Source organism: Erythrolamprus reginae, chromosome 2, assembly GCF_031021105.1.
Source record: "Erythrolamprus reginae isolate rEryReg1 chromosome 2, rEryReg1.hap1, whole genome shotgun sequence".
Classification (NCBI taxonomy): Eukaryota; Metazoa; Chordata; class Lepidosauria; order Squamata; family Dipsadidae; genus Erythrolamprus; species Erythrolamprus reginae.
The window spans coordinates 667,099-673,412 of NC_091951.1; positions in this window are offsets into that span (position 1 = coordinate 667,099).

Sequence of the window (6,314 nt, forward strand, 5' to 3'; positions counted from 1 at the left end):
TATTTATTTTGTCCAATGCACAATACATATTGAAGAGGATAGACATGAGTTATTATATATAAAGAAAGGATATAAAAGTCCAATACACAATGAGGGTTTTAGTGGGTATATATCAATATACACATAGTAAAATACATGATGAAGGTTATAGAGGAGATACTCATAGTAAAATATATCTAAGAAATAATAGAAAAGAAGATATAGGAATAGAATATATCAATGAAAGAATAGAAGAAGAGATATAGGAATAGAGGAAAGGTATATAGGAGATATAGGAGAGCAATAGGACAGGGGACGGAAGGCACTCTAGTGCACTTGTACTCGCCCCTTACTGACCTCTTAGGAATCTGGATAGGTCAACCGTAGATAATCTAAGGGTAAAGTGTTGGGGGTTTGGGGATGACACTATGGAGTCCGGTAATGAGTTCCACGCTTCGACAACTCGGTTACTGAAGTCATATTTTTTACTGTCAAGTTTGGAGCGGTTAATATTAAGTTTAAATCTGTTGTGTGCTCTTGTGTTGTTGTGGTTGAAGCTGAAGTAGTCGCCGACAGGCAGGACGTTGCAGCATATGATCTTGTGGGCAATACTTAGATCTTGTTTAAGGCGTCTTAGTTCTAAACTTTCTAGGCCCAGGATTGAAAGTCTAGTCTCATAGGGTATTCTATTTCGAGTGGAGGAGTGAAGGGCTCTTCTGGTGAAGTATCTTTGGACATTTTCAAGGGTGTTAATGTCTGAGATGCGATATGGGTTCCAAACAGATGAGCTGTATTCGAGGATGGGTCTGGCAAAAGTTTTGTAAGCTCTGGTAAGTAGTGTGAGATTGCCAGAGCAGAAGCTACGTAGGATTAGGTTTACAACTCTTGAAGCCTTCTTGGCTATATTGTTGCAGTGGGCTTTGGCACTTAAATCTTTTGTTATTAGTATACCAAGGTCTTTAACCGAGTGGGGATTATCTGTGATAATTTGATTATTCAGTTCGTATTTGGAGTTCAGGTTCTTCTTCCCAATGTGTAGGACAGAGCATTTGCTAGTTGAGATTTGGAGTTGCCATGTGTTAGACCACTCAGAAACAGCGTCAAGGTCTTTTTGGAGAGTAGTTGTGTTATCGGTGGTGTTGAAGAGTTTTACATCATCGGCAAAGAGGACACAGTTGCTTGTAATGTAATCGCAAAGGTCATTGATGTAGAGAATGAAGAGCGTTGGTCCCAGTACACTACCTTGGGGAACACCGCTTTTAACTGGGACGGGGGTGGATATGGTGCTTCCTATTTTGACCACTTGTTGTCTGTTTGATAGGAATGCTGTAATCCAGCTGTGGAGGGATCCTGAGATGCCATAGGATTTGAGTTTTAGGAGTAGTTTGTCATGGACCACTGAATCAAAGGCTTTGCAGAAGTCAATATAAATTGCATCTGTAGATTTCCCTTGATCTAGATGAGTTGTCCATATATTTTTGCAGTGGAGGAGCTGCAGGTTGCAGGATAGTTTTTTTCTGAAACCAAATTGTTTATTAGAGAGCAAATTATTAGTTTCTAAATGGAGAGTAATTGATTTGTTTATAATTGATTCCATGACTTTGCATGGGACGCAGCATAGTGAAATTGGTCTGTAGTTATCTACAAGAGAGGGGTCTCCTTTTTTGAAGATGGGGATGACCATTGCTTTCGACCATAGCTTAGGAAGTGTGCTGGTTCTGAAGGATTTTTCAAAAATTATGCTTAGTGGTTCAGCTATGGCAGAAGAGAGCTTTTTTAGAAAGTATGCACATAGACCATCTGGTCCAACTGATAGAGAAGGTTTAAGGTCACGTAATGCTTTTTCAACTTGGTCTTCAGTGAAGTCTACTTGGGTTAAATCATTGAGGGAGTTTGAGGTGCGATTGATGAAATTGGGGGATGAGCCATTGCTGTTAACAAAGACAGAGCCAAAGAAAGAGTTGAAGAGGTTGGCTTTGGATGAATCATCATGGTATTCTCTGTTGTTGGGTCCTTTGAGAGGTGGGATTGGTCTAGAGTCTTTGAGTTTATTGTTGACAAAGTTGTAGAAAGCTCTATTAGATTTGGTGCGTAGGAGGTTTTCCTCTTGTTTGCTGTAGTAGTTAAGGCATTCTGCTTTTATTTGATTGCAAATGCTTTTATATCGGCTTTTGAAGTTGGAAACTTGTCCTTTTTTGTTTTTCCTCCAGAGAGATTTTTTTCTTGTTTGTAATTTTCTTATTGAGATGGGGAGGTTATTTTTTTTGTTTATGGTACATGTTAGAGGTACATGAAGTCTGATGATAATTTTCATTTCGAGTAGGAATGTGTTGTAGAGGTCATCAGTAGTGTAGCATTCAGAGAATAGAGTTTTCCAGTTTAATGTTGAGAGGTGGGCTTCAATGAGTTCGTAGTTCGCTTTTTTGAAATTGAATTTTGGTGTTGTATTATTTTGGTGGTTCATAGTGTGGCTTAAGTTGAGACTGAAGTTTATCATGCTGTGGTCGCTGTTGGAAAATGGTTCTGTTATTTGTAAGCCATATATTGTACTTTTGCTGTTACAGAAGATGAGATCCAGACAGTTATCAAGTCTGGTATTTTTAGTTACTAGTTGGTCAAGTCCCAGTTGGGTGACGGTATTATATATAGTAGAATGGATGGGTTCCGTGCTGCATTCATTTAAGGACCAGTTGATGTGTGGTAGGTTGAGGTCTCCGAGGAAGATAATGGGGTATGGGCAGTTGGTTGCCCACGTTAGTAATGTGGATAATTTGTTAGCATGTTCGATGTCGTAGTCCGGGGCTCTGTAGCAGAGTAAGAAGCGAATTGTGGTATTTAGGGATAAATCACAGACAATAATTTCAGGTACCAATAAATCCTGTGCAACTTTAAGGATTTTTAGGTTCAGCGATTTTTTGTAAAATATAGCTACTCCGCCTCCTCTGCGGGATTCACGGTCTGATCGGAAAACATGGTAGTTTTTTGATGTGATAATGGAGTCTGGGTAGGAAGCATTTAGCCATGTTTCGCATATGAAAATTATATCAAAATTGGAGGTGTCAAGTAGAAGGAGGAATTCAGATATCTTGTTGACTAAACTTCTAGCATTTAATAGTTTACATTTGAGATTGGTCTTGTGTTGAGAATTGGTTTTGGGGTGGTTAGAGGAAGTAAGGGGCACGCTTTCCTATTCTTGGTGTGAGGTGGTAGGGTTGTCCATTTGTTGTTGTGGAATGGTGGTCTGGCTGGTGTCAGTTTGATGTTGTGAGATGGTAGGTTGAAAGTTAGACCGGAAGATGTGGGGAGAATTATGCAGTGGCCAGGAATGGATAGATTGATTTGAATTTTGGATTGGAAGTTACCTGACAAGGCTCAGTGATGTCACTTCCTTCTCAGCCTCCTCTGGAAAGCGCCTCGTGACATTCACCCTCCGGTGGGCCAATGGGAAAGCGCCTGGAGTTCCCATCCCTTGACAGAGAGCGCCCCCTGGTGGATTTGAGGCAAAGTGCCTGGATGGGAGAAAAGGCGGGAAAGAGGTGCGCTTGACAATTCAATCTCAGCTCAGTTTCTTTTGAAGACTTTAAATGTGAAGAGAGTGAATTTAATGGCTGGAGAAGGAAAGTGCACAAAGCAAAGGTCCCAAACACCCCGTTGTGCCTGAGGGAGGGCGGGCTCCTGCCTGAGGGGATCTGCGCTCTGATTGGTCGCTGAGGGTGGGAAGGGGGCGTGTCCTTTCCCCCCGCCCTTTTCCTCTGGGCGCTGTTGGAGATTTACCTCAGGAGGCTCCCGACTGTCTTCTCTGCTGCGAACGTTCATTTCTCTTGATATAAAAGGGCAGATTTTCCTCAGTGTCTCCCTCTTCCTTTGGACAGCAGCCGCGTGTTTCCTCCCCATGGACCTTTCCCCCTTCTGTCCTGCGGGGAGGGAGGAAAAACTCCCTGGAATGGAGGCCCAGAAACTGGGAGCAGGAGGGCCCAGTGGGAGCCCCAGAGATGGGGGCACAGGGAGGTTTCTCTCCCGCTCTGCCCACAAAGGGAACCATCCAAGGAGGGAAGGCAGCACCCTGGAAGTCCAGCCTGGCTTAGGGGACGGGTCTCTCCAGAGAGGAATTGGGATCCTTGGACCATGGTCCACAACACCCCCGTGGGGGCTTCTGGCAGGGGATGAGCTGCCCCACACAAGGACCCAGAAGGTCAGCTGTGGGAACTGACCACATCTTCTCATCCAAAGGGCTTGAGAGTGAAACCAAAGTGAGAGGGAGACAAAGGTTTAGAAACTGATTCCCAAGTCAAATCTCAGGGGAATCAATCAAATTGGAAGAAAACAGGACACAAATCAGGAGATGTAGAAACCAAATATGGCGTCAATCAAAAGGCAGCAATGCGAGGAATAAACGGGGTGAATCCCGGAGAAAATGTGTGGAGGGAGCTGCAGGTTCAAGCTACCAAACTTCAGCCGATAAACCTTCCAGAGGACTCATCATTTCTTCCTCAGGGGGTTAAATACTCTCCCCCTCCCCCACTGTATTTAAAGACAACAAATGGACAACATGCTGATGTGAACAAATGTACTTCTACTGTTTCTGCTTCTATTCAAAATATGAAGGTTTATCTATCCATCTATCTATCTATCTCCCCCCATCATTTCTCTCAAATTTGTATAGCCCCCCAACTGACAAGTGACACTGATTCACATACAGCAAAGCTAAAAACAAGTATTTACATGAAATTATTTTTAAAAAACATTCAAAAGAATAAAAGAAGGCATGTGAGGCACTTTTTTCAATGCCATTGAAACTTCAGTCATTACATGAACCCTTATAAGTCAAGGACAAAGGGGCTGCCCCACCTGGAGACTCAGCCATGGGGCGGAGGAGGAGAATCCCTGAGCTGCCCTGATGAAGAATCCAGGCTTGTTGCCTGCTGGATCCTGGCCAGTTCCTCAGTTCCGCTTCGGAGGAGCCCAACGCTTCAGGCTGGGGAAGTGAAGCCCAAGAGCCTCTGCAGCTGTTGTGGGTTGCAGAAAGAAGAGCTTCTCTCTCTCTCTCTCTCTCTCTCTCTCTCTCTCTCTCTCTCTCTCTCTCTCTCTCTCTCTCTGTGTGTGTGTGTGTGTGTGGATAGTGAGGGTGTCAGGGAGAACTCAGAGAATATCAAAAGTCTTGCAGGGGGAAACATGGAAAGGGCCTAGAAGTTCTGCTTTGAATAGGAGAGCGATGGGCGTCCCACCAGAGTCTCTCTGGATCTGGGACCCATTTTGTGTGACTGGGTGTGTGGAAACACACAATTGTGGGGCAGGTTCGGACTCTGCCTCCTCCTTCAGCTGCAGTTCTGGCCTTCTGAGTCCGGTGTTGGGCCAGGGGGGAGTTTGACCCCTCCAGCCCCCTCCCCCGTCCCAGGAAAGGACTGAGGCCATCTCAGGACACAGGCCCTGTGGGACGTCTGCCTGATGCAGCCGGGAGAGGGTTGGGGCTCTGAGCCCTGCCTGATCTGGTGTTTCATCCTCAGCCCTCAACAGCTGGCAGCTGCCCAGCCTCCCCTGCCCTCACCTGGCTGAGAGATCCACCTGGCCAGCCTGAGGATGGGAGACCACCATGAGGCATCTGGGTTACTGCATAGGCTAAAACTCCTCCTAGACAAGACGGGGAAGCTTCAGGTCCTCCTCGAACTCGCCTCCCTCAAAAGGTCCACTTCCCATTCCTCTTTTAGCCTTGTCTGATCTCCCTGAAACTCCCCCCTCCCCCCTTGCTCAGTTCCTGTTGTTTGGATGACAGGAAACAATCATATAAGCTGGAGCCAATTAACAAAGCTCAATTCACAACACATGATTTCTAGCCGTCTGTCACATCAGAAACAAGCAGCAGATGTTGGTCTCCTCAGCAACAATTATACACTAGCAAAACCAATTCACAATTAAAGCAAAATAACGAAGTCCCCAGAATCTCTATTAAAATTCCTGGTTCTTTTTATAAATTGTAATTGTATTGTTTGGTTTCATATACTGTCCATCCACCCACCCACCCACCCACCCACCCACCCATCCAAAATAACACTGACACCTTTTCCAAGGAAGAAAATCTGTCCGGAAACGTTTCCACTTTCACTTTCTCTTTTCCGCCCTTCTCATCCGAGGGAAAGAATCACCAGAGGGAGACTGTGGGTTTTGGGGGCAAAAACCGCCCCCCGATTCCCCTCGAGATCCAGACTGGATCCCGGGATCTGCTTTGGCAGGAAAAGGGGGATCCTCTCGACGCACCGGAAGAAAGAGGGAGATTCCTACACGATCGGGGTTGAGGCGCTTCGTCCAGACGTTGTGAAAGAGGGAGACGCGTGTTTCCA